The sequence below is a fragment of the Hevea brasiliensis genome, chromosome 3 (genome assembly GCF_030052815.1).
Source record: "Hevea brasiliensis isolate MT/VB/25A 57/8 chromosome 3, ASM3005281v1, whole genome shotgun sequence".
NCBI classification, from domain to species: domain Eukaryota; kingdom Viridiplantae; phylum Streptophyta; class Magnoliopsida; order Malpighiales; family Euphorbiaceae; genus Hevea; species Hevea brasiliensis.
The window spans coordinates 41,686,921-41,704,037 of record NC_079495.1 but is presented as its reverse complement, the minus strand read 5'-3'; the positions used below and the strand labels follow the sequence as shown (position 1 = coordinate 41,704,037).

Here is a 17,117-nt window from a genome sequence, read left to right as displayed (position 1 = left end):
TGGATAAAGAAGTTCGTGATAGAACTTGCAGTAGTTCTTTCTATTGAGTCAGCAGTTCCTCTCTACTGTGACAACAATGGAGCGGTCATACAGGCCAAGGAACCCCAGTCTCACTAGAAATCCAAACACATTAAAAGGTGCTACCACATTATCAGAGAGATAGTTGGGCGAGGCGATATAGCCATGCAGAAAATAGCATCAGTTGAAAATCTAGCTGATCTATTTACAAAGCCTATGTCACAAACTTAGTTAGATGGACATCTTGAGAAGATGGGTCTAAGATATTGTAATGAATGGCTCTAGTGCTAATGGGAGATTATTAGTAGTATGCCCTAAAGCATATCAATTAGTATGTATCTTGTACATATTTTATTAATAAATGGTAATTTCACTTTTCTGTTTGCATAATGTATTTATGTGCAATAGAAAAGGTCCATTGATATTTTGTTAGAAATTCTATTCTTAAATTGTTAAGAATATAAGTGACAATATTTCTAATACAAAGTATCATAAATTGGTTCACAATCGAGGATACTTCACAAAGAACATGACTTATCTAGAAAGATTGTAATCATGTTTGTTCCCAAGGTATTTATATGAGATATAAATAAGATGGAATGATGACTCTCATGCCATATAACAAATATGATAGGCACTTATACATGATAAGTAGGCTGAACCAGTGATGCATATGACAAGCACATGGAGTTTACTCTTGTCAATGCATTGTCATATATCATATCAGTGCATATAATCTTTAAACCTGAGATAACACAGTTATCTTGTATATAGGTGGTTTGAGTTTGATACTGCTTTCATACTTATACTATGTATGAGTACATAGGTATGTGTTGGCTCCTACTAGTTATATATGGAGATAGGTGTTGATCAAGATGGAATCTGTTACCCTAAGTAAATAGGGATAAAATCCTATGTTCATTTAATTGTTTTTTATGTTTCAAGTTCCTGGCTAGGACAGATAGATTTAGTCCGAAAAGAGTTTCTGATAAGAAAATCTAATTAATCAAGAACTGGAATTAAATGAGAACATAATGTTCATAGCAAATGGGGTTTGACATTAACCATGACTCCAGCTCGAATTGGGATTTTGTAACAGAGATATTCTAGTGTATGGTAACATATGATTATAGGTTCATTTAAGATATTCCTTGTTACTAATTTGGTGGCCATGGAACGCTATGCTAGGTGTCAACCATGGTCTATCAGATGCCTAAAATGATTTAGAGAAATCATTTATGGTAAGAAAGAGTTCTGATGATATTAAGTGTTAATATCATATCTCATTGCCAATTAGTGATGAGCCTAGTGAGTCACACACATACACAAGTTAATCACCAAGTAAAATGTGATTTAATTGATTAATTAAATAGTTTAATTGATTAATTAAATAGGTTTGGTTTGCAATAAGATTGCAAAGTCTCTAGCATGGCTCGAAACCAAATCTAGATTTTGGATATATAGTATAAGTTAAATTTATATTTAAAGTGTTTAAATATGAATTTAATTATGAGAAATTAATTAATAGAGATTAATTAATTAATTTATATTTGATATAAATTGATTAGAAGCGGAGAAATAATGATTTTGGGTTGAAAACTAAAAATTACAACATTAGGGTAATTTGGTCATTTCACATGGTGACATGTGACACCATGAGATGGTGACACATGGCACTATATAAGCTTGCCATTTGTCTTCCTATCATGTAAGATGATCAAAATCAAGATTAAGTCGAGCTTTGACCCTTGGCTTAATGTGATTAAGTCAATTAAAAATAAGATGCAATATGGTGGTGACATATGGCAAAGGGTTTAAGTGATTACTTGACCTAATTATAAAAGGAAAAAGAAAAGAAGAAACAAATAACACTCTCTTTTGTCACAAGTGTGGCAGCATCTTTTCTCTACCTCTCCTCTTCTTGCTTTCTCATCAATTCAAAGAGAATAACCCAAATTCCTTTGAATTAAAATTGTTAAAAATTGTTTCTAGTGTCTTATACACACATATAACCTCTCTAAAGGCAAAAACCCAAATTATAATTGCTTGGCAAGGCTTAAGAAGCTGATTTGGGGGCTGCCCATTGGTGATCTTGGTGTGGACAAGCTAAAGGGATAACACTTGGGGTCCTAGGTTCTTCCTAAAGGTGCCAATTACATCCATAGTGCATCAAAGAGGTTAGTGCCCAAACTTCTATTTTAAACTAGGGTTTAATTAAATTAATTTGTTAATTCACAATCTTAAATGGAAAATGAAGATCGTAATACATATTAAAAGTATTTTAATATGCAATTGAGCATTGAAATTAATTAGGCACATAAAAGATGTGGCATGATGCATGAAACCCTAGAAGAAATTTTTAAATTCAATGCTCCAATGCACCAATTCTCATGCTTTCGCTCCTTCAAATATGAATTGCCCTTCTTATATTCTAGAATTTCATGAAATGGCCTAATCTTTCTCTTAGAGAAAGAGAGATTAATCTTCAGAAACCTACTCTTGTTTTTAGTCCAAATACCTCATTTCATGCCATTTAAGAAATTGCCAATTGTCTCCGCATTCATAACACTTAAGGGTATGATCATTTTCTCGGTCTTTCTTCTACTATTTCTAGATCAAGAAAAGAGGCATTTCTTTGATCAACGATAGAATTCAGAATAAGACTACAAGATGGAAGGAAAAACTCTTGTCTTTGGGTGGTAAAGAACTTCTTATCAAAGTAGTCATCTAGGTTATTCTAGTTTATGCTATGAGTTGTTTCTATCTCCCATCTACTCTCTGTTAAGATATTTAATAAGATGGTGGTTAGATTTTGGTGGGCCCAAAAAAAGAGATGAAAGAAAATGGCATTGGATTTCTCAGCAGACTATGTATGAACCAAAATCTAAAGGAGGTATGGGATTCAAGGTTTTGGCATTGTCTTTAGAATGAGTTAGGCACCAGGTTAGACTTCAGCATGGCTTTTCATCCATAGACAGATGGAGAGTCAGAAAGGACTATACAGACTTTAAAGGATATGTTAAGAATGTGTGTACTTAACTTTCAAGGATCATAGAAAAAATACCTTCCCCTAGTTAAGTTTGCATACAACAATAGCTATTACTCTAGCATTGGAATGGCATCATATGAAGCTCTGTATGGGAGAAAGTGTAGGTCTCCCGTGTGTTAGGAAAAAGTAGGTGAAAGAGCTTTAGTAGGAATGGAGTTAGTGGAAATCACCAATCAAGCCATGCCCTTAATCAGGGCAAGGTTGAAGACAGCGACTAGTAGATAGAAGAGCTATGTAGATTTCCATTGAAGAGAAATGGTTTTTCAAGAGGGGGATATGGTGCTTCTAAAGGTACCTCCGTTGAAGGGTGTCCTTCAGTTTGGAAGAAGAGGCAAACTAGCTCCAAGATATATTGGACCATATGAAGGCTTATACTACAAAGAGTCAAAAATGTATTTTACAAGCTAGCCCTATCACCAGAAGTGGAAAGGATCCATCTGGTGTTTCATATTTCTATATTGTAAAACTATATGATAGATCCGAACAAGGTTATAAGTGAACCTGACATGGAAATTTTAGAGGATCTTTCTTATATTAAACAACAGGTACGGATCATGGACACACAGATTAGGAAGCTAAGGAATAAGGGTCTACCTATGGTCAAAGTCCTTTGGAATCGTCATAACATGGAAGAATGCATGTGGGAGACCCGTGACTCCATGTTACACTAATACCCTCATCTGTTCTAAGTATGTTTTGCCATGAATGTTTATGTTATGCTTTATGTGTTTACGTGTTATACATTTGTTTTAACATTCAAGGACGAATGGTTTTAAGAGGGGGGGGGGGGGGGGGGAATGTAACCCCTGCCATTTCTCGAAATTGGAATTTCTATCATTGATTGAATATTCTGACGAACTCGAAAATTCCTCAAGCAAGGAAATGGTGGTAAGAAGTGCAAATGTTTGTATGTATGATGTTTTCAAAATGTATTTATAAATGAAAATGTTTAAGTGGTTTTACTCAAAGAAAAGTTATAAGCAACTTTTGGGCAGAAGGAACTTCGGTAGCCAAAAGATGGACTTTCGTCAGCTGAAGTCTTTTTTATTATTCAAATTGATTTTGGGCAGAATAGACTCCAGCAGCCAGAACTTTGACTTTCAGCAGCTGAAAGTCCCTTGACAAGTGATGGTATAAAAGGCCAATAACTTGTTTTTTGATCAAAAAGTGACTTGATTTCTCACTCCTCTTTCTCTCTCAACTTAGTACAAATGCAAAAGGCTTTCCAAAGAGATTTTCTTAGCTATTGCATGTGGTAAAGCTTGATTTCTTCTTCAGGGATGCTTGATGAGCATAGATTGAAATTAGAACCCTCAATTCACTTTTTCCTCCATTTCAAGGGAAAGAGGTAATTTCTCTTGCTTTTGGACTTTTAGAAGAATTCAAGTATACATAAGTATATAAGTGTCTTAGATTTTGAATTGCATGTGATTTTTACATGATTTTAAGATTTGTTTTTGGAACAAGGGTTGCATGTGAATTTTTATGAATGAAAGTGTGTTTCTTTGATGTGTTTTGGGTACTTGATTGTTAATGAAGTATTATTTTTGTTTACGTCAAGTCCAAGTGGTTATGAACCTTGAATGGTTAGTTTCCTTAGTTAAACCTAAGGATTTCGTGTTGTTAGAGATGGAAGCTTATTGGAACCTTGAATCCTAGTTTTTAGGTGTTACATGTGAGCTTGGAGCAAGGATTCAAGTTGCTTTAGGCCTTAGTAATGTCTTTCTGTGGTTGAGTTGTGATTTGTAGCTTTAAGGTATGTTTTGGAGGTTTTGGGAGGAGGAATTATGCTATTTTCAACTTATGAATTCAGGAACTTCCCAGGTTCAGCTGCCAAATACCATTGTTTCAGTAATCAAAGTATATAGTTTCTTGAAAAAATCAGAGAAATTCTAGGTTCGACAACTGAAATCCAAGCCTTCACAGCCGCAGTGGCTACTATCCAAAATGGGCACCAATGTTCAAAGGTTCGATAGCCGAAGTCCAAGACTCTGGCATCCGAACTTAATTTTGCCAGCATTATTTCTTCTTCAATTTTAAGGTTCCAAAATATGATTTTATGGTTCCTATGGGCCTAGAATAAGATGTTTGAAGTGTGCATAGAGTTCTAGAGCCATGAATAACTCACTAGGTTCCGATGGTTATAGGATCAGACTTTAGGGATTCAGGAAGCTAAGGATTCGAAGTTAGCTACCGTTCGTGATAGGTGGTTGATGGGCTATAAGAGGTGAGTAATTCTAACCTTAATAAATGTAAAATTGTTAAATTTAATTTATAATCATCCTTATGCATCATGTCATATTTATTTAGGGTGTATGTATCTAGAACACGAATATATTGTATAATTACATAATTGTTATTGGTGCATGATGGCTTATGGATGACCCATTGACTCCCCTCATGTTAATGACTATGTTATGTTATGTATATTATGGATCCATAAAATCCAAGAGGAGATCTTATGATGCCTCTTGGTGCATAACACATGTCATGTTATAAGCGGAAGTCCTAAAGAGCCTTTGTATGAGCCTGGCATATTGGATATAAGCGAAAGTCCTGAGGAGCCTCTTTATGAACCGGGCATATTGGATTAAGAGAGTCATTGGTGACATATCCATCCAATGTTTTATGATGTGAAAACTCATATGAATGATGCATTGCATATTTATGAAATGAATGTGATAATTAAATGTGGTTAATTTACTCATTAAGCTTGTGTAAGCTCACCCCTTTCCCTTAACTCCAAGTGCAAAGGTGCAGAAATAGAAGAGTTCTTTGGAGTGTTTAAATGTATATTGTATGATTAGTGAACATGTAATATGTAAAGGAATAGTTACTGTGTTGGTGTTCAAGTTTGATAGATGTTTTTATTAAGTAAAAGTAATGTAATTATGTATGTTTTTAAATCTAAGCTAACTACTCATGAGAATGTATATATGAATCGATTACACTTTAGTGTTTTATGTATGAGAATGTTCAAATTTTGAACTAATTTTTATAATGGTTTGGAGTATGCTTGGATTATAAGATACAAAACTATGTTTATGATTAACAGGTTTTCAGGCTTACTATGGGTTCTACCAGCCTTAAGCTGACCCGATCTCTAGTGCCAGTAATGGTCCCCTAGTTGGTTCATTACACCCTCATTCCTCTTTTTTAAATGCTTCTCCTAGTTCAGATGCTTCATTGGGTTGGCATAGCATCATGTGGGAGAGGGTAATATTAGAAAAAGAAACTCATTAGAGGATTAATAATGGGAATTATGTTCATTGCAAAGCTGATAAATAGATTCCAAAATCTTTTCCTCTCTGCCAAAAGTGAAAAGTTCACATAATCCACAAATTAATTGGGTTTCGCAACTCATGCATCCTCATAGATGTGAGTGGAATCTTCAAGCTTTATAAGAGAATTTCACTCATTACGAAGTGGTTAATATTCTTTCCATTCCTATCTCTATGTTCAAAAGTGAAGATCAATTAATATGGCATCATACCAAATCAGGGATATATTATGTCAAATCTGGATATCAAGTTGCTAGAGACATGCATTATGCTTCTTCCTCCACTTCCATCGTAGATCCTAGGCCTACTTCTTTTGCTGCAATTGCAAAATTTGGGAAGTCTTTGTGGAACATAGAGTTACCTAGCAAATTATCTATCTTCCTATGGAAATTTGCCAAGTAATGCTTGCCATGTGGTGAACTTTTTAATAAAAGAATCCCAACTATTCCTTTTGATTGTAAGTATTGTGGAGAAATTGAATCATTATAGCATCTCTTCTTCAAGTGTCCCAAAGTTGGGGAAATATGGCTACATTCCCCTTTCAAAGTGAAATCTTTACTTCTTAATAACACTAATTTATCAAATTATTTGTCAAAATTATTAGATGCTTTCTCTAAACATCAGGTTCGAAAGCAATTCTCACAATTACTAGCACACTTGCTCTAGTACAAGTAGAAAGGCAGAAATACTCTCATTTTTTTACAATCAACAATGGTCTTTCCAATAGGTGATTTCTAAAACTATAACTGTAGCAAAAGAGTTTGCTTCTACCATATCGGAACAACAACCTTCTTTTTAAGTTCAAGATCAAAGGATTTTTAGCCTAGACTTCAGTTGATTCTTTTGTTATTAAAATCAACTTTGATGCAACAGTGAATGTGGAAAGCAACATGGGAACTATTACAACCATTGCTAGGAATTCCTTAGGTCATCCTATGAGTTAGTATGCTAAACGTATTTTAGGTATAATTGATCCTTTGATTTTGGAATCTTTGGAATGTACAGAAGCAATTTTACTGACTAAAAATAGCAGCTTTAATTTTGTTATTATTGAAGGAGAGTCTAAGCAAGTGATTTCAATGGCTAAGGGAGGTGCTATTCCTAGTGATCTATTAGGTATCTTTCATGATATCTCTGTCCTAGCCAATAATTGCATTGTTTTATAATTTCAGTTTGCTAATAGAGAATGTAATAGAGCTACACATTTTATTGCGCAAAATATGTTCATTGTGCCTCTTTCTGTTATAATCTTTTGGAGCAACTTAACTATGTATTTATTTTTTTCTTTGCCTTTATAAAAGCTTAATGAATTCGCATTTTCGAGGAAAAAAATAAAAATCAAAGATTTTGGCATAGCTCAAAAGGGATATGGCCATAAAGCAACAGAGCTCATATATGTAATAGTGTATGAGATTAATTTAACTTGAGACACATCAATTAAAATGTTATAAATTAATCAAATAATTTAATTTTAAATAATTTATTTTTTAAAAATATACTTTTTAGATCTCAATATTTTATCCATAAAAATTTTACAATATTAGGTATTTATATATAAAACCATATATGATAATTTTACAAATAAATTCAATTCTTTATATATAATAATAATAAGTGAATCTTGTAAAGATTTTTAATTTGAATATTGTCACAATTTTCTATTTGTGAAATTTTAACTGTAACAACCCAGAAAATTAAAAAAAAAAAAAAAATTTGAAGAATGGGATTGGCGTGTGACAGTGGGTTTCCCACTGTCACAGCAGCCTTTTTAAAAAAAAAAAAAAAAAAAAAAAATTAAATTTTCAAAAGAAAAACGGGAGGAAACCCCCCCATTTCTCTTCTCTCCCTTTCCTTCCCTCTCTTCTTCTTCTTCCTTTCTCCGGTGACCGGCCAGCGACGTCCCAAGCAGCTCCCCACCGGTCGGCGACCCTCCGGCGACCACCAGGACCACCAGAAACGGCGGCAAGAGAGGGAGAGAAAACAGCGCGCCACGATGGGCGGCTTTCCAGCGCGATTAACCGTCCGACGTCCAATCGAGGCGATTCCGGTGGCGTTGGAAAGCTTGTTCTGAGAGCTTTCTTTTGATACCAATTTTGAAGCAAATGGAGGTCGGATGAGTGAGATATGGAGGAGAGAAGTTTCGGGTTTTTCAAGCTTTTTCGTCAGATCTACGACGATCCGACCGTTGGATCGACGATCCGAGACCACATATGGACTGAGGAAGAGGAGAGGAACATGGTGGTATGATCAGACCCGGCAAATGTCACCGGCGACCGGCGATCACGGCGGTGGCTCCGGTGAGCTATGGAGATGGTTCAACTTCCAGAGGCTTCCTCATAAATTTTTGGAATTTTTGAGACACAGATAAACTTCGGGTAAGACAATTTCTATTATTTCTCTGTCTGTGGAGCATAAATACAGTGTTTCTTAAACAGGAAAAATTGGAGAAAAATTCTAAGAAAAATATATGATGAAAGTAAAATTATTTGGAGATATTCTATGGTGTTAGTTGAATTTTTGAGTGATTATAGAATATTTTTGAGAAATATGGATGGATTTTAATTAGATTTTTAGCATATGGGCATATAAGATTGTTTGAAATTTAGATAATTAAATTTTATATAATTGGTTGAAGCTTGAGGATGGAGGTTTAAATATGTGAATATTTAATTGGGTTGAATTAAGAATATGTTAGATGTTGGAAACTTATGGAATCGAATAAAATTCTTAAATAAAATATTCATGGGTGATTAGAAAATTTCAATTCATTTTGTAATAGCCTTACAATATTATTGAGGACCGCGGGGCAAAACTTTAGAATTTTTAGAGCTTGTTTGAGTGGATTTTTGCAAAATAACAATTATAGGGACTAAAACGTAATTTTTAAGATTTTGAGTATAGTCTGATTTGGAGGGCCCAGGAGGGGCCATGTGATATTAATGAGATGTGATTGTGGAAATTGAGAATTTAGAAGTGTTATTGAGCTTCTTTGCAGGTTGGGTAGGTCCCAGGTATAGGGGAAACTCTGCCGGATTTCCGGCATGAATTAGGCTGTCTATTGCCTCTTTAGAGTTTTATTTTGAGTTAGTACTAATAAATTTATAATTTAATTATTAGGTGATCGAGATCAACTATTTTCCTGCATCCAGCAGCCACAATAGTCGACGGTGTACTGTGAGTAAAATATTAATTTTAATTGTAATTTCGATATTATTATATGTTCAAGCATGCCCATGCATCACTTATATGCATATATTTATGTAGTTAAACTCTAGGCACGATTTATGTTGCATTCATAACTGTTGATGTGCCATGGATGTTGTTGTGGTAATTTGGAGCAGTGTGCGTGCGTTGGCGTGCGTGTGATGTGGTGTGGACTATGGATAGGACGGGGTAGTCACGGCTTGAGTAATTCGCTGGGACCCGATCCTTCGAGGGGTAGTCACGGCTTGAGTAATTCGCTGGGACCCTCGATTTGGTTATTAAGTGGAAGTCCGAGCTTGAGTAATTCGCTGGCACCAGGTTGGATTTAAGAGAGCTGTATAGGGGATCAGCTCCCATATGTTATGATTGATACTACAGGGTGTGTGAGTGCTCCAAATTACCTTTTTGATGTTATGATGTGAAAATGTTGTTGATGTTGCATTTCACTCTACAGGGTGCATTAGTTTTAGATAGTTATAGAGATTATGGTTAAAATTGATATTTTACTCTCTAAGTCGAACGCTCACTCCTGTTCACCATATTTTTCCAGGCTACAGGAGGAGACATTTTTCAGAATAACCTGTCCCTTTCCTCTCAGGTTATGAAAAGATTACTTAATTATATTATTATTCTCTAAATTTGTAATTTAGGACTCCGTATGTACTGGTAGTAGCATTAAGCCTATCGAGATCAGTATGAATTCAAGTTTTCATATTAATAAATGAAAAGAAAAAATTTTTATGAGTTTTAAATGGTTATAAATGAGGTAATAGGGTTGAGCTGGGCTCCCCTGATTTTAGTTTTCTGAAAAGTTCTGGGCTAAGTTGGCCCAAAATAAAATTATAACAGTTTAATTTAAATTATCTTATATGCATATTGGGTCTAAATTGTGGGCCTGGTTATGGATTTGAGGAATATTTAGGCTTACTACGGGCCTCGGGGGCTTTAAGCTGGCCCAGGTCCTAGTGCCGGTCCGGCCCATAGGTTGGGTCGTGACAAAGTTGGTATCAGAGCTTAGGCTCCAGATTCTTAGGGAAAAATTATCTAAGTGTTGGGAAGAGTCTACTAGGAGTCACATGCGGAGTATAGGATTCTGTTTCGTCTTTTCCTGTAATTCTTTGTTTCTAGATTCTACGTTATACCTCGGGAAATATAAGATTACCTCAGTTAGTGTCTTGATTTTCGTGGAGTACACAGAAATGTGAAATAGAGTTAGTAGACATGTGAGGTCTATCATGAGGATACGTACTCCAAGAAATGTTATATTTTTATCAGTATGGGTTTAAATGGTGTGCCCATTTCGTGTAAGGCACGAGTACATAAAAGTGAGTCTTGAAAGTACAGTTGCCCTAGATAAGGATGAGGATACCACTACTGGCAGTCATCAGTAGATGACCCAGTCATAATAAGTTTGTGATAATAGAAGATTCAGGAGAGATAAGAAATTAGGAGACCTAGTCTGTCAGGACGTATCGTAGTAACTATACAATGTTCTCGATGTCTGCTCTGTAAGCTGCAGATTACAGTACCAACATGAGATTATTGTGTAGAGCTACGTGCATCCTCGTGGTGCTCCATAATGAGGGTGTTTGCGGATAGCTTCTGTTTTGGTACAGTTATGCCAGAATAGAGTTCTATATCTGCAGAGGAGTTGGGAACTCCTAGTTAGGGGTCTAGAGTTAGAATATTGAAAGGTCACAGTTGGGTGATAACTAGAGTCAGTGACTCAGTTACCTCAGCATGAGCTAGAGTTACAGTAAAAGTTGCCATCAGACCAGAGGTTTCGGACTAGTTGCAAAGTAAAGGTGACACCTATAGAGTGAGATCGTCTAGTCTTCGGTATGAAATTTTGGATGGTTATTGTAGAATGACAGACGTTTTGCTTAGAACTTAGTGAGAATAGGATACCTTGTGTGTATTAGCAAGGTGTAAAGTGCAACCCTACTACCTAGGGAAGGTCAAAACTATGAATTGATGATTCACAGAGATATGATATGATAGGAGAGTCATTAATTTGACATGGTTTGGGCAAGGTGGTAAATGTAGTACCTTTGTTGTAGCAAGTTAGGGTGTAGTCCTATCTTTTCAGAAGGGATCGAAAGTTATTACTAATAATGGTGACCAACCAAATAGTGCCCCAGATGGGACTGTAGAGTGTGGTAGAGAGTAGTTAGCTCGGGTATCCCGCAGAGGATACAAGTTTCATTATAGGAAGCATATATAATCAGATCACGATGAATGTAAATCCTTTGAATTGGATGACGGGTTTGGGTGCCCGGAATCTTAAGTTTTGGCAAATTGAGTAAACATGGAAAATAATAATAATAATAATAATAATAATAATAATAATAATAATAACAAATAAATAAAATTACGGCAGAATCAGTTCTCGAGGTAGTAAGGGTATTATGTAAGCTAAAGGATAAGAATAGAAATCATACGATAAAAGTATGACTGCAATTTCCTGAGTTCCTTTCTAACTTCATATTTTTCAAAACAATAATATAATTTAAATGCCAGTGGGAGTACTAGCTAGAGTGATCAAAGGACCAAATCTGAGTAGCACAGATATGTGATAACGTGGTAGAGACTCTGGAAGATATAGTTAGCAGTGCAAATTGTCATGTTAGGAAGAAGAATGGAACCAGGGATAGAATAGTCAAGTTCTATTTTGGGTAAGACAAAGGAAATAAATGAAAGGACAATTCGAAGGGCGCATAATAAAAGGAACAAAGTTAAGATATAGGGTAGGCTAAGTGTTATTTTTGGCAAGGTGAATGACAAGGATGGAGAACCCAAAATGGGACCATATTAGCAAGAATAGTGATGGAGGTATGGAATACAATAATAATGAGTAAAAAGTAGAAGGTGTGCGATGATATTACGGACTATCTAATTAGGCAGAGAAAGAGAAGTTAGTAAGCAGTAAGTTGAATAAAAGTCAATCTAAGGGATCAAATAGGTATGATGAGAGGAAAAGAATGATAGATAATGACACAGAGGCTTTATGTTAGACTTTTGAGATAGTGAGAAGGTAGTTAGAGGTTCGTTATGAATGTCAGGCAAACGTCTTTAGTGTGATCAACAGAATCACTTTGTAGTGAAGCAATAACGACAGGACAATAGTAGGGGTAGAACGAAAAATGACAAGTCTGGGCGGTTATAAATCACTAGAAAGTTCAAGGATCAAATTAATGACCATAGATAAGGGTGGAATTAGTGTTGGAAGAATTTATTAGTGAGAGAAATCTTTCAGGAATCAATAAAAGTTAAGGGCACAATATAAACTATAATAGATATGAATCATAGGTCGAGTATAAGTAAAGTTAATAAATTATAAAATATTATGTCAGGAAGGACAATGGTACGGTAAAGGGTTCATGCAGATGATACCTTATAGGTAGAGCACAATTGTGCTAGGAGATGATGAAATTTGAAGAGAAAGACTAAGAAACATAGGTTAAACGTTATTATATGGACAATTGGGCGTAGTTGAATATAAGAGGATATTTTTCTTTCTTTTCAAGTTTAGCTTGTGCTTTTGATTCAAAAAGGTTATATAAGGAACAGAGACTGAGTCAAGGAGACCTAGTTATTTGAGAGTTTAGTAGGCACCAATTCATATACAATTTCGTGATATGAGAATGACAGTAAGTACGTACCTAGTGTTAAATATGAAATGACGATCAGAATAATGACAGGAGTCAAAAGGAGTTAGCTACCAAGGCTTGCCACCGTTTTAAACTATGAGCTAGAGGAAATACTATTTATGGATGAGTTTCAATAGATGAAATTGTTGCTGATGGGTAATTTGAGGTTGAAGTTTAGAAAGCTATAGGCAGTATATGTGATTATATTAAGGAGAATGAACACATGAAGTATTTTGTTTAGAATTAAGGCATGGCACACATTTCCCATAGCCGTGTTAGTTCAGATGGAACTTATAGTTCTGGGGCTCATATCCATCCAGGATAAGTAATTTCCTACTAAGGCTGGTAGGGAATGATAATGTTCTGATAGTTAAGTTGGAAAAATGGGATACAAGGAAAATTTTCTATGGTTAATTACAAGTGTTACATAAGGTGAAGAATGTGCTGGTAGGAGTAAATCGTAAGGTTAGAATTCCTGAAGTAATAGAACTAGTAATCAAGATAAGACTAAGAAACAAAATGAAAGTTAAAGTTGATGATGGGATAGACATCCTTGAAGGAAAAATGTGTAAGGTTGAAATAGGATTAAGATTAAGGAATAAGTGCAGCGGGTTGAAAAGATATCAACAATAGCAGAAATAGGAAAAGGAAGTGGATAAGATCCAAAGAATAGGAAGAAAGCTTGTAAAGCTAGTTATAATGATGAGGATAAGGAGGAATAGGTATGCTAGGAACATACTAAGAGATGTTTAAAACAAGTTATTATGAGATGATAGATTAAAGGAGTAGTAGAGCCTCGATCTGAGTGCTAATGTGTCAGAAGTAGGCCACATACTAAGAAGCTATAGGAAGAAGTCTAGATATTTATATTCCAGAGAAGGAGTGAGAATTGATAAGTCGCATGGGTTGAGTTGTCAGAGAATATAAACACTTTTGTTACCTAGAAGGAGAGACCCAGTTTACTTTCCAATATTGATAAATGATACACTTGGCCCTTGGAGGAGACTCTACCTGACTAGTTACATAAGATCGATAGAGGTTGGTCTAAGTACCTTAGTAATGACACAAAAGAGATTAAAAATTTGAAGTATCATGGGAGGAGAAGATTTATAGGTATTGACCACTGAAGTCATAGGAAGAGTAAAGATCTCGAACAAGATGCCTAGATTAGGTGCTACAGGAAAGCTACTCATAGGATACCATGGAATAAGGAACATAAGTTATGTCATTGGGGAAAACAGAGATTATTAAAACAAAGGAATGATGACTGAAGTCACCAAGAGACACGTTAGGGCGTAATAAAAGTGAGGTAAGCGCCAAGGTTAATTAAAGTTATCAGATATCAAGTCGAGAGTAATAGAGTTATAATGAATACCTGAAGTGTCAGAAGAATGGTCAATGAATAGCCAAGAGATAAGAGCATCTCTAGAAAGAGATGATGACAAATAGGACACTATAGTAGAATCAGAGAACAGTAGAATGTCATATATAATATACGAAGAGTTCGAAGAATAAATGTTTTACCAATATCTGCATAGCTGGAGGAGTAATGATTGCACTTATTTCGATAATATTCTTTTCCATATCTCTTGTTTATTCGAAAATTCGAGGACGAATTTTTCTTAAGGGGGGAAGAATGTAACAACCCAAAAAATTTAAAAAAAAAAAAATTTAAAGAATGGGATTGGCGTGTGACAGTGGGTTTCCCACTGTCACAGCAGCCTTTTTATAAAAAAAAAAAAAAAAAAATTAAATTTTCAAAAGAAAAACGGGAGGAAACCCCCCCATTTCTCTTCTCTCCCTTTCCTTCCCTCTCTTCTTCTTCTTCCTTTCTCCGGTGACCGGCCAGCGACGTCCCAAGCAGCTCCCCACCGGCCGGCGACCCTCCGGCGACCACCAGGACCACCAGAAACGGCGGCAAGAGAGGGAGAGGAGAGAGAAAACGCGCGCACAGTGGGCAGCGGCTTTCCGGCGCGATTCCGGCTTCGTCCGACGTCCGATCGAGGCGATTCCGGTGGCGTTGGAAAGCTTGTTCCGAGAGCTTTCTTTTGACACCAATTTTGAAGCAAATGGAGGTCGGATGAGTGAGATATGGAGGAGAGAAGTTTCGGGTTTTTCAAGCTTTTTCGTCAGATCTACGACGATCCGACCGTTGGATCGACGATCCGAGACCACATATGGACTGAGGAAGAGGAGAGGAACATGGTGGTATGATCAGACCCGGCAAATGTCACCGGCGGCCGGCCACCGTGCGCGGTGGTGCCGGCGGTGGCTCCGGTGAGCTATGGAGATGGTTCAACTTCCAGAGACTTCCTCATAAATTTTTGGAATTTTTGAGACACAGATAAACTTCGGGTAAGACAATTTCTATTATTTCTCTGTCTGTGGAGCATAAATACAGTGTTTCTTAAACAGGAAAAATTGGAGAAAAATTCTAAGAAAAATATATGATGAAAGTAAAATTATTTGGAGATATTCTATGGTGTTAGTTGAATTTTTGAGTGATTATAGAATATTTTTGAGAAATATGGATGGATTTTAATTAGATTTTTAGCATATGGGCATATAAGATTGTTTGAAATTTAGATAATTAAATTTTATATAATTGGTTGAAGCTTGAGGATGGAGGTTTAAATATGTGAATATTTAATTGGGTTGAATTAAGAATATGTTAGATGTTGGAAACTTATGGAATCGAATAAAATTCTTAAATAAAATATTCATGGGTGATTAGAAAATTTCAATTCATTTTGTAATAGCCTTACAATATTATTGAGGACCGCGGGGCAAAACTTTAGAATTTTTAGAGCTTGTTTGAGTGGATTTTTGCAAAATAACAATTATAGGGACTAAAACGTAATTTTTAAGATTTTGAGTATAGTCTGATTTGGAGGGCCCAGGAGGGGCCATGTGATATTAATGAGATGTGATTGTGGAAATTGAGAATTTAGAAGTGTTATTGAGCTTCTTTGCAGGTTGGGTAGGTCCCAGGTATAGGGGAAACTCTGCCGGATTTCCGGCATGAATTAGGCTGTCTATTGCCTCTTTAGAGTTTTATTTTGAGTTAGTACTAATAAATTTATAATTTAATTATTAGGTGATCGAGATCAACTATTTTCCTGCATCCAGCAGCCACAATAGTCGACGGTGTACTGTGAGTAAAATATTAATTTTAATTGTAATTTCGATATTATTATATGTTCAAGCATGCCCATGCATCACTTATATGCATATATTTATGTAGTTAAACTCTAGGCACGATTTATGTTGCATTCATAATTGTTGATGTGCCATGGATGTTGTTGTGGTAATTTGGAGCAGTGTGCGTGCGTTGGCGTGCGTGTGATGTGGTGTGGACTATGGATAGGACGGTAGTCACGCTGAGTAATTGGGACCCGATCCTTCGATGGGTAGTCACGGCTTGAGTAATTAGCTGGGACCCTCGATTTGGTTATTAAGTGGAAGTCCGAGCTTGAGTAATTACCGGCACCAGTTGGATTTAAGAGAGTGTATAGGGATCACTCCCATATGTTATGATTGATACTACAGGTGTGTGGGTGCTCCAAATTACCTTTTTGATGTTATGATGTGAAAATGTTGTTGATGTTGCATTTCACTCTACAGGGTGCATTAGTTTTAGATAGTTATAGAGATTATGGTTAAAATTGATATTTTACTCTCTAAGTCGAACGCTCACTCCTGTTCACCATATTTTTCCAGTCTCCAGGAGGAGACATTTTTGAGAATAACTTTGTCCCTTTCCTCTCAGGTTATGAAAAGATTACTTAATTGTATTATTATTCTCTAAATTTGTAATTTAGGACTCCGCATGTGCTAGTAGTAGCATTAAGCCTATCAGAGACTGTATGAATTCAAGTTTTCATATTAATAAATGAAAAGAAAAAATTTTTATGA

General features: G+C 35.7%; 1 long non-coding RNA gene across 2 annotated transcripts; it reads left to right on the top strand.

Annotated features, from left to right (window-relative positions):
- Window positions 1-8,377: 8,377 nt before the first annotated feature.
- LOC131178670 (uncharacterized) lies at window positions 8,378-17,117 on the top strand. 2 transcript variants are annotated; one of them, XR_009147605.1, is made up of 4 exons: window positions 8,378-8,723; window positions 9,466-9,522; window positions 10,103-10,150; window positions 16,972-17,117. It is a non-coding gene; the product is annotated as an uncharacterized LOC131178670 (long non-coding RNA). The 2 variants fall into 2 exon arrangements; XR_009147604.1 differs by lacking the exon at window positions 16,972-17,117 and having other exon boundaries at window positions 10,103-10,210.